This window comes from Mesoplodon bidens (genome assembly GCF_964165515.1).
Source record: "Mesoplodon bidens genome assembly, chromosome: 14".
NCBI classification, from domain to species: Eukaryota; Metazoa; Chordata; class Mammalia; order Artiodactyla; family Ziphiidae; genus Mesoplodon; species Mesoplodon bidens.
This window is the reverse complement of record NC_138170.1, coordinates 43888782-43898974: the sequence shown is the minus strand read 5'-3', so window position 1 is coordinate 43898974 and position 10193 is coordinate 43888782. Positions and strand designations below refer to the sequence as shown.

The following is a 10193-nucleotide window of genomic DNA, read 5'->3' as shown; positions in this document are numbered from 1 at the left end:
ACCTGACAGCTTCAGGAACTTTACATTTTGGGAAACTGAGATTGGGTCTTTATCTCTTGCTTCCTAAAATCTTCTGGGGTCCTAATGCAAATTTTATCATTCCCAACCCGTTTTAAGCCTGCATCAGTAATCTCTCTCACAAATACACAAATAATTGTTTCATCTTACCACACACTTTGCCACATTTTATTGGGAATTGGTAGGTCAAAAGCTAAGCACATGTTTACAGATTTTACTTCATTTTCCTATTACTGCTTTCCAAACAATGCATCCGTTTATTTACTAGATGTAAACGAAAGTAACCTTCTTGCCACAAAAACGATTGTTTTTATTTTTAGTAGGTATAATACAGCATCTCGAGCTTGCTCTGAGTTTCTTTGACTACCACCTGGGGTAAACTTCCTCTCCTGAATTTGACAATTTCTTTTTCCTTTTGAATAAATTATCTGTGCATACCTGGTTCACTGAGGCTTCTGAGTCACAATCCACAAACACCAACTCTGGCTGATTAGGCAGAAATGGAACTTATTAAGGCTCCCAGCATCTCCAGGAGGGCCAGGGCACCAGGCTTACAGTTTTTACAGCCATGCAGGTGCATATAATTGGTAGACATGAGGCCATGGCCCTGTGCCCTCACTCACTGCAAGGGAGGTCAGAAAAAGGCATTCTAATTTTCAATTAGGGAGGGTTCTGCCTCAAGAGGTGATGGATTCCAACAATGTAGGAATGGGGTTAAAAAACAGAGTGGCAGTATGAGTTTCACTTTGCTGCCTTAAAAAGTTACCATAAACTTGAGACTGAAAACAGTACAATCTTATTCTCTTAGAGTTCTGTAAGTTAAAAGTTGGACACAAGGGTCAGTGGGCTGAGATCAAGGTGTCAGCAGGGCTGCCTTTCTGGAGGCTCTAGGGAAGAATTTGTTTCCTTGCCTTTTCCAGCTTCTAGGGGAGCTGAACTCCTTGACTTGTGGCCTCTTCCTCCATCTTCAAAGCCAGCAACAGTGGACGCAAATCCGACACAGTCTGAACATCTACATCTCTTCCATTTTAAAGGACCCCTGTGATGACATTGCACCCACCTGCATAATCCAGGATAATCTCCCTGTTTTAAGGTCAGTTCATTAGCAACCTTAATTCCTCTCTGTCGTGTAATGAATGTAACATATTCCTAGGTTCTGCGATTAGGATGTGGATATCTTTGTGGGGGGCATTATTCAGCAGAACAATGAAAAAGTGTGTCTGCTAGGTCAGCACGAATGTGGAACCTCAAAGACTGTTTGATTAGTCATTAATTTCATGTTTAATCAATGACATCTAACCCACAGATAGTCTACAGTATGGTGGAAATTTGGGGGTAGAACCTGAGGCCTGGTAAACTTATTTGCAAATTTGTCTTCACAAGCATACATTACACTTTTGTCCTGGGTATAAATAAAATAGCTCTCTTAGAAAATATAATAAAAATAATTTTACTTTTTCAATTTTTACACATTTATCTCAGTTTATTTTTGATGAAGATATGTTCAAATTTTGTATCCTTTCAATAAAATTATATTTTATTTTCAATCACTTAGATCATTACTATCAACAAATTATATGAAAATCTTGATTATAACATTAAAATTAGTAATTTTACTAAAACAGAAATGAGAAAAATATATTTTATGGAACAAATGTATACCTTATGAATTATATATGTTTTCACTTTATTATTCATCTAAACATAGCCAGTCCATTAAAAGACTATCCAGATATACAGAATAATACTTAAATTTAGTCATCTTGGATGTTTTTGCATGTTCTTGATATTATAAAAAACCAAGGCTTTGTGTGTATTTAAAAAATTTGTCCTTATGGAGGTATATTTATCAAGATAGGAGGATAAAGCATATTTTATCTATCAGTTTCCTAGACTAATTTATAACTTTTAAAAATCATTTTCATGATACGTGGCTTCCATCTGTACTTGTGCCCCAAGCCCTGCAGGTAGGTGTTAGTGGCAGAACTGTCTGTCTATTGATATAATCATGTGTGTTTTTTCTCCTTTAATTTGTTGGAAAATGAGTTACAGCAGTGATGTTATCGAGCCCAACTTGCATTCCTAACATAAACTAGTCCTGATGTATTATTTTGTTTGTTTTTACATAGCTAGATTTGGTTACTAAATTAGTTTTAGGATTTTTGCAGTCATGTTCATGAGTGAGCCTGGCATCATTTTCCCTTCTTACACTGTCGCTTCGTGTTTGTGCTGTCAGGGTTATGAGAGCTTCATACATTGAGTTGGGGATTATTCTATCAATATTGCTTTATGTTGTTTCAAGCTTCATTATTAAGTCCTTACAAGATTAGAATTTTTATTATCTTCCTGATGAATCGAAGTTTAGAAATTTTATGTAGTTACCGTCTTTCTGTCTAGTAATGATTTTGCCTTAAACTTTATTTTGTCTGATATTATTTCATTTGGTTAGTAAAGAAATTTCATTTGGCTAATGTTTATTTTTCCATTCTTCCCTGACCCTCTCGCCTACCTCGTCTTTCTATTATTTTATGTTTTAGGCATGTATCCTGTAACATTTACCTGGATTCTTAAAAATTTAGTCTGGTGATCTCTGGTTTTTAATCTCTTTATATTTATGTAACTACTCACATATTAGATTTATTTCTACCATCTTATTATGTGTCTTTTTTTTTTTTTTTTTTTTTTGCGGTACGCGGGCCTCTCACTGCCGTGGCCTCTCCCGTTGAGGAGCACAGGCTCCGGACGTGCAGGTTCAGCGGCCATGGCTCACGGGCCCAGCCGCTCCGCGGCATGTGGGATCTTCCCGGACCGGGGCACGAACCCGTGTCCCCAGCATCGGCAGGCAGACTCTCAACCACTGCGCCACCGGGGAAGCCCTATTGTGTGTCTTTAAAACAAAATCTCTCTATGTGACTATATTAGTCTGCTCAGGCTGCCATAACAAAATACCACAGATTTGGTGGAGTAAACAATAGAAGTATATTTCTCATAGTTTTTGGAGGCTAGAAGTCAGATCAAGGTGCTGGCAGATTCATTTTCTGGTGAGGACTCTTCCTGGCCTGTAGATAGCCCCCATCTCGCTGTGTGTTCGTGTGACCTGTCAGTGTACACAGAGAGAAGCAGTTGGGAGGGGAACTCTCCCGTGTCTCTTCTTATAAGGACATTAATCCCGTTGGATCAGGACCCCACCTTTAATTACTTACTTAGAGGCCTCATCTCCAAATACAGCCATACTGGGGGCTAGGGCTTCAACATATGAATTGGCGGGGGCAGGGGGGCACATTTAGTCCATAACAGTGGCATTCTACATAATCTCTCTATTCCAGCTTTCAAATACTTTCTTCTGTTGTATGCCCTGTCCCAAGAGATCTTACATTTTAATGGTGACACCCAGACAGTTAACAATACAATGTATAATATTAGGTGCTCTTGGGGCTTCCCTGGTGGCGCAGTGGTTGAGAATCTGCCTGCCGATGCAGGGGACACGGGTTCGTGCCCCGGTCCGGGAAGATCCCACATGCCGCGGAGCGGCTGGGCCCGTGAGCCATGGCCGCTGAGCCTGTGCGTCTGGAGCCTGTGCTCTGCAACGGAAGAGGCCACAACAGTGAGAGGCCCGCGTACCACAAAAAAAAAAAAAAAAAAAAAAAAAAAAAAATTAGGTCCTCTTAAGTGCTGAAGAGAGATTAAAGAGGCGTATGTATTTGGTGGAGGTGTGGGGTGGGTTGCAGTTTAGGTCGGGAGTCCAGTGATGGCCTTACTGAGAAGATGACATTTGGGTAAATATCAGAGAAGGTAAGGAAATGAGTCATACAGCTAAATGAGGAAAAATTGTTCCAGAAAGAGGGAACAGCCAGGGCAGAGGTTTTGAGGACAAAATGTGCCTGGTTTGTTAGAGCAACAGAACAAGGCCAGAATGGCTGGAGAGAAGTGAGCAAGGGAAGGGTAGGAGGAAGAGGTTAGAGAGGTAGGAAGGGGCTAGACCATAGGCAAGATGCAATTAATCTAACCCACCCATTTTGTAATCTAAACCATGTTTGTATTTCAGTAGGCCATGGTAAGGACTTTGGCTTTTACTCTGAGAGTGATGGGGGAGTCATGGAGGGTTCTGAGCAGAGAAGAGATCTGGTTTCATTTCACAGCATAATTCTGGCTACTGGATGGAAAATCAACTTGGGAGGAGATGAGAATGAGAAATGAGGCACAGACATGGATCCTGCGGAGCACTAGCATTTAGTGAGGAAGATAAGGTGGGCTTTGAGGTGTTTCTCTTCATCTGAAGACATTTCAATATGTTGAACGCTGAGAGAGTTGTCAGTGAGGGGAGACTGCTTAACTGTCTTGAAGTAGAAATGAAAGGGGCGGACCTTGGAAGGTTGAGGGCTCTGATAAATTTTGCCTCTTCCCAGCCATGGTCCAAGCCAATTGAGAAATAAGGAGAGGTATTCTTTGAAGAAAGGCCAAAATATCAACTTTATTACTGGGTCAAGTCTAGGTTGGAGGAAGTGACTTTCTTAGGGCAAATGAGCTTTTTTGAATTGAATCTGAGCATTAGACAGACATACCTGCCCAGTTACAGATGGTCCAGTGCTGGACCATCTCAGGCCTCCTCCAGTGAGGGCAGGACATTTGCTGTTAAGGCTACAGCTTGGTCAGGAGCAGGAAGTCTGAACTTCAAGCAGGCAAGGAAGATTTCCAAGAGCAAAAGATGGAGGGGCTGAGCTGAGCTGAGCTTGAATTCAGACAGAGAGCAAAAAACCATACTAATTTAGCTCCAGGAAGAGGTGGGTGCATTTCCTCTTAGCATTACCCGACTTTTCATTCTGTTGACCTCTCAGGTTTAATCACTGTAATGTACTCTAATTTACTCTAAATTCTTAAGCATAGGCACTGTGGTCTAAGTATGCATGTTTGCTTTAATCTATACTCTGTATTCAGTTTTCCTAATTCAGGAATATATACTGCAAGGGTCATTAAGCTGCTAAGAATGTTTCAGCTATCTTTATCTTGGACTAGCAATAGAGGCTCTGTTAATTAGACAAATGGATGTCATCAGTAAAATGAGAGGTATACAAGATGTGGGTTGGAAATTACAGACATTCCCACTCTTACCTAAACAGAGTTTAAAATTTTAGTGATAATGGATAACCACCCATTGAATAACATTCTGTGAGTTCATACTGAAATAAATAAATAAATAAATATTCTTTCTTATAATAGAAATTCAACAATAAAAATAAAAGAAATGATGGAATTAGAAACTCACCAATGTTGCCCAAAATAGTGGGTGAGTTTCATGATGAACCATATATTCATGTAGGCTCACAATGTCTTCCTGGATATTGTTTATTAATTATGAAGGGGGGAAGCAGTAGCTTTATGGTGAGGAATCTTGGAGTGCCCGTCTCAACTAAGTCATCAAACTTGACATCACCCAGTAATGGAGCAAGCCGTTATCATGTGCCTCCTGATATGGTGCGCTGAGGACACAGCATCACTTCTGCAGCATTCCTACCAAAAATGTATAACGTTAATCTAATCAGGAAACATCAGACAAAGCCAGAATGAGGAACATTCTATAAACGAATTGGTCTTTACTCTTCAAAATGTCAAGGTCAAGAAAGGCAAAAAATGATTGAGGAACTGTTCCAGGTTAAAGGAGGCAATGTGTTGATGACTAAATGCAGTGTGTGATCCTGGAGTGGATCCTGGATGGAGGCAAAAAAGCTACATGACTGAGACAATGACAAAATTTGTATATGGACTGAGAATTAGATAATAGGTTTGTATCAAAGTTAAATTTCCTGATTTTAATATTGGTACTGTTCTTATGTAGAATACCTTTATTCTTAGCAAACAAAAAACCAACACTCCGAAATATTCAGTGGGTGATTCATGTGCCTGAATCTGACTATATCCTGTAACCAGAATATTGTGACATTTGTATCTAGTTAACCTTCCATACACAGAACAGAGCTAGGAATTCACAGAGGTCCCAGAATAGGTTGTAGGACTGTTTCTTGCCTGCCTGCTAATTAGCATTTGCATGGGTGGCAGAACTCAATCTAAGAATTAGTTTCATTGTATCTTGGTAGGGAGGTTACAGAGGAGGCCATAGATGTTCATCAAAGGAGTCTGTTGTGAATAAAAAAAATTGCTTTAGGTGAGTTTGCAACAACTGTTCAGCCTGTGGTCAGCCAGGGGTGTGGCTATCTTGGGGGAGACCAGCAACTCATCAGTAGGGTCCTGCTCCCATCTTTGTGGACTAGCCACTGTTTTGGGGGGTACCCTCCACATCGTTGGTGGGCAGCAGAGGTGGCTTTATCACAAAGCTGAGGACGCTGACGCTTCATGACCCCTCACTTGCTCAGGCCCCTACAAGGGCCCTATACCTGATTTTGCATTCATCAACTTATGTTCTTTTCTCCTTAAACCGCTCCCTTCCTGAAAATTGTATAAGCTTCAGGCTTCAAAAAAATCTGCTGGCATTTTAGGTTTTGCCAGCAGAAGGCTCTGAGATGGGTCAGAACCACACGGTGAGCTCACAAAGCTGGACACTCCCCATTCTGTTTCTGACCCCCATTTAAATCAGTCACATTGTCTATCGTCAGAGGTTCTTTGATGAGAGCAAATGATCACATTAAGATACTCCACAAATAAAATGCAAACATTATAAGGAGGTCCCAGGTGTGAATATAAATCCCTTTTCCATTACAAATTCTCAGGGAGAAATGAAGTTGAAAGGTTAGACCTACTTGCATGTTAAAATCCAAAGACGGGGCTTCCCTGGTGGCACAGTGGTTGAGAGTCCACCTGCCGATGCAGGGGACACAGGTTCGTGCCCCGGTCTGGGAAGATCCCACGTGCCGCGGAGCGGCTAGGCCTGTGAGCCATGGCCGCTGAGCCTGCGCGTCCGGAGCCTGTGCTCCGCAACGGGAGAGGCCACAACAGTGAGAGGCCCACGTACCGTAAAAAAAAAAAATCCAAAGACAATGAAGTTTTGAAGGAATTAAATTTTGAAATCAAATTATCTTGCCCTTGTGAATTGAAGTTCGAATAAATGAAAGTCTAAAATTGATAAAATCCATCTCCCCATCCGAAACCCAGTTGCTAATGGCTCTATCTCAGCTAGAGGTGTCTCAAGGCCTGGGTTGTGTTGAGGCCCTTCTGGCAGCTCTAGCCTGGGCCAACTCTTCCAGGAAAAGAGGTGGCTCCTTAAGACACAGCCTTGCTCCCCACCAAAGTAAGAAAGCGAGTGACTCTCCAGTCCTGGATCAATTTTCTCAGGAAAAAGCCTGTTTTAGGTGTTGACAGAGATCACAGCAGAGACCCAAGGAAAGGAGGATAGAAGAAAAGTCCCTTTTCCGTCTGTATCAAACCCCAGTTCTGAAACAGTGTTCTGAAGGATGGGAAGTCCTCTGGAGCCTCAGGAATGAGCAGACACAAAGTGGAAAATACGGTTTGAGGTGAGCCTTCATTCAATAATGATTGTGTGTCCAATGGTGTCATGCACCGTGTCATGCTCTGTGGGGCAGTGGTGAGCAAGGCAAGCGAGGTCCTTCCCGGAAAGGATGAGGCCCGTGCATCCACAAGTGAAGGAAGTCAGCTCGTTCAGAGCTTGGAGGAAGAACATTTACCATCACAGGAGATTGCTTTGAACTCATTTCTCCCCAGGTAACCGGGAATGACAGTTCATCCTGATTTTATACCAGAGCGAGCCACAAAGAGAGCAGCCGTCTAAGAGGAGGAAGGGAGGGAGACTCTGGGTCAGAACACACAAATAAAGAAGAAAAGAAGCTGAATGCTTGTTTCCTCTGGCCTTCCAGGCACTGAGCTACATCCACCTGAGGGGGCTTCTCCTCTGAGTGCCGTGCCACTGTGCTTCCTGACTCTGAGTTTCTGGGCCGGGGTCCCAGATCTTGTCAGAGAGATTGCCAGCTTTACTTCTACTTCCCGATTGTGAAAAAAATGACCTTTTTCTATCATCCTCCAACTGCTTCTCAGAGCACAAGTCATTTCTCTTACTTGTTTACTAGCCGTGTTACTTTGAAACTCCTAACATTTGATTGGCATTGCTCAGTGGAAATATTCCTGCTAATGCATGTGCACCCCTCGAACTTTCATCCTCTGCCAGATTGCTGCTCCAGCTGGACTTTTCACTCACCTTTTCGACAGAAACAGGAGTTTTAAATAAATGCGGCAACTCACACGTTATGGCCCTTTCTTTTCTTCTTTTTTTTTTTACATCTTTATTGGAGTATAATTGCTTTACAACGGTGTGTTAGTTTCTGCTTTATAACAAAGTGAATCAGTTATACATATACACGTGTTCCCATATCTCTTCCCTCTTGCGTCTCCCTCCCTCCCACCCTCCCTATCCCACCCCTCTAGGTGGTCACAAAGCACCGAGCTTATCTCCCTGTGCTATGCGGCTGCTTCCCACTAGCTATCTATTTTACGTTTGGTAGTGTATATATGTCCATGGAGGGGTAAGCTGTGACAAAGCGAGAAAGAGGCCCTTTCTCTTCACCTTTCTCCTCACCTTTCTCCAGAGAATGGAGAGTCACAGGCTAGGTAACCCCTCAACCAGGCCTTTAACAGTTGGAAGGCAGGAAGTTACAGCCATTATCAGAAGGAAAATCTGACTTTTAGATGCTGGAGGATACACAGAGTGCAGAGGGTGGATTATAACAGGTCTTTTTTTTTTTCCCTTAAGACATCTGTCAGTCCATAGCAAGCTTTTCTCAGCTTCCCTCCCCACTCCTAATTGTCCTCTCAGTGTTTTTATCCCCTGCCCTCCTGTGGGTCTTCCTTGGAGTAGAATGTCCTGCTCTCATCTCTCTTCATCCTTGTCATCAGGGGCTTGGGCAGGGCGGCTTCTCCCCGGAGAGGCAGCACGGTTGCCATGTTGGCTCCTGGGATAAAACAAAGGGAGCCAGAGCCCACTTCCATGTGTTTCTAGAGGAGACTTGTGATGAAGAGGACAAAGAGGGGCCTTGTTTCCTGGCTAAGATGAAGGCAATAACGAGTATCTCCATAGCAGCACTAAGGGATAAATATCCATGATGCCAATGCCTTTCCAATTCTTTTAGGAATCTCTCTGTACAAAGGTGGTACCAAACCTATCTATACAAAGTTAGAGCCAGTTAAATGTGGAATGGACTCAGACATCTGGGCAGACTGAACCCACCACTGATCAGTCATTCTGCTGATTTCTTCAATTTCCTTTCCATTTTAGGATTCTCACCTCTCCTCACCTGCGATTGTCAACACAGTGAGAGTTAGCTGGGTGCCCTACTCATATCTAACTCAAGAACTGTTATTGTACTTGTAATTCATCAGCATACATTCACATTTCTAGTTTTACAAGATTCCATGCTAACATCCCTAAAACAGGCTGTGTCCACAAAACAGTGTAGTTGATGGAAAATAAACATTCAAATCAACCAGTTGATTGGCCATTGTGATACCATTAATGATTTTTGTTTACTCCATGAATTAACAGAGTTCCAGGCCCACTTAAGTGTCAAAGCAACTTGTATTTCCAGAAAACCTAAACTGGAAATTGTTTCCCAGTGTGATAGTAGAGCCACCAAAGGGGCTAGATTTGAGGTAAATACACAATCAATAACATTCCTCTATATATATCAGTTAGAAAAATATAATAAAACAAGACCCCATTCACAGTAGAAACAAGACCCATAAAGTACCAAGGAATACTTTTAATGTGAAATATACGTGACCTGTGAGCAGAAAACCAACCAACCAACCAACTAACCAACTGAATAAACAAACAAAAATGTGGTGAGCTACAGGAAGGCCTGACTGAATGAATACAAGAAATGTGCTCCTGTTGGAGGCAAGAACATCTTAAAGAAACAACTTCTACTTAAACTAATTTATAGATTTATACAAATTTCCAGTGAACACCATGGAACATTTTTAAAAGATAAAATTATTTACCTGAAATAGATAATGAATAAACATCAAAGAAAGAGATGGTATCAAAGAAAATGATCGTGATTGTCCTAATGGGTACTAGGGCTGCCGTTTATGAAAACATATTCTCAAACTATGTAACGAGTATGATACTGTGGCAAATCAATGGAACATAGTACTTACTACAGAAATGGACACTAGTATGTGTAAGAAACAAAAATATTATAAAGAAGGTCACA

The 10193-nt window shown here is 41.7% G+C and overlaps 1 protein-coding gene across 1 annotated transcript in view; it reads left to right on the top strand.

Annotated features, from left to right (window-relative positions):
* The first annotated feature begins 1033 nt into the window (after nt 1-1033).
* EML6 (EMAP like 6) overlaps nt 1034-10193 on the top strand; it is a 372392-nt gene continuing 363232 nt past the window's right edge. Inside the window, exon 1 of the mRNA XM_081254742.1 lies at nt 1034-1111. The gene's annotated coding sequence lies outside the window, so the exon portion shown is untranslated. The remainder of the gene's footprint in view (nt 1112-10193) is intronic.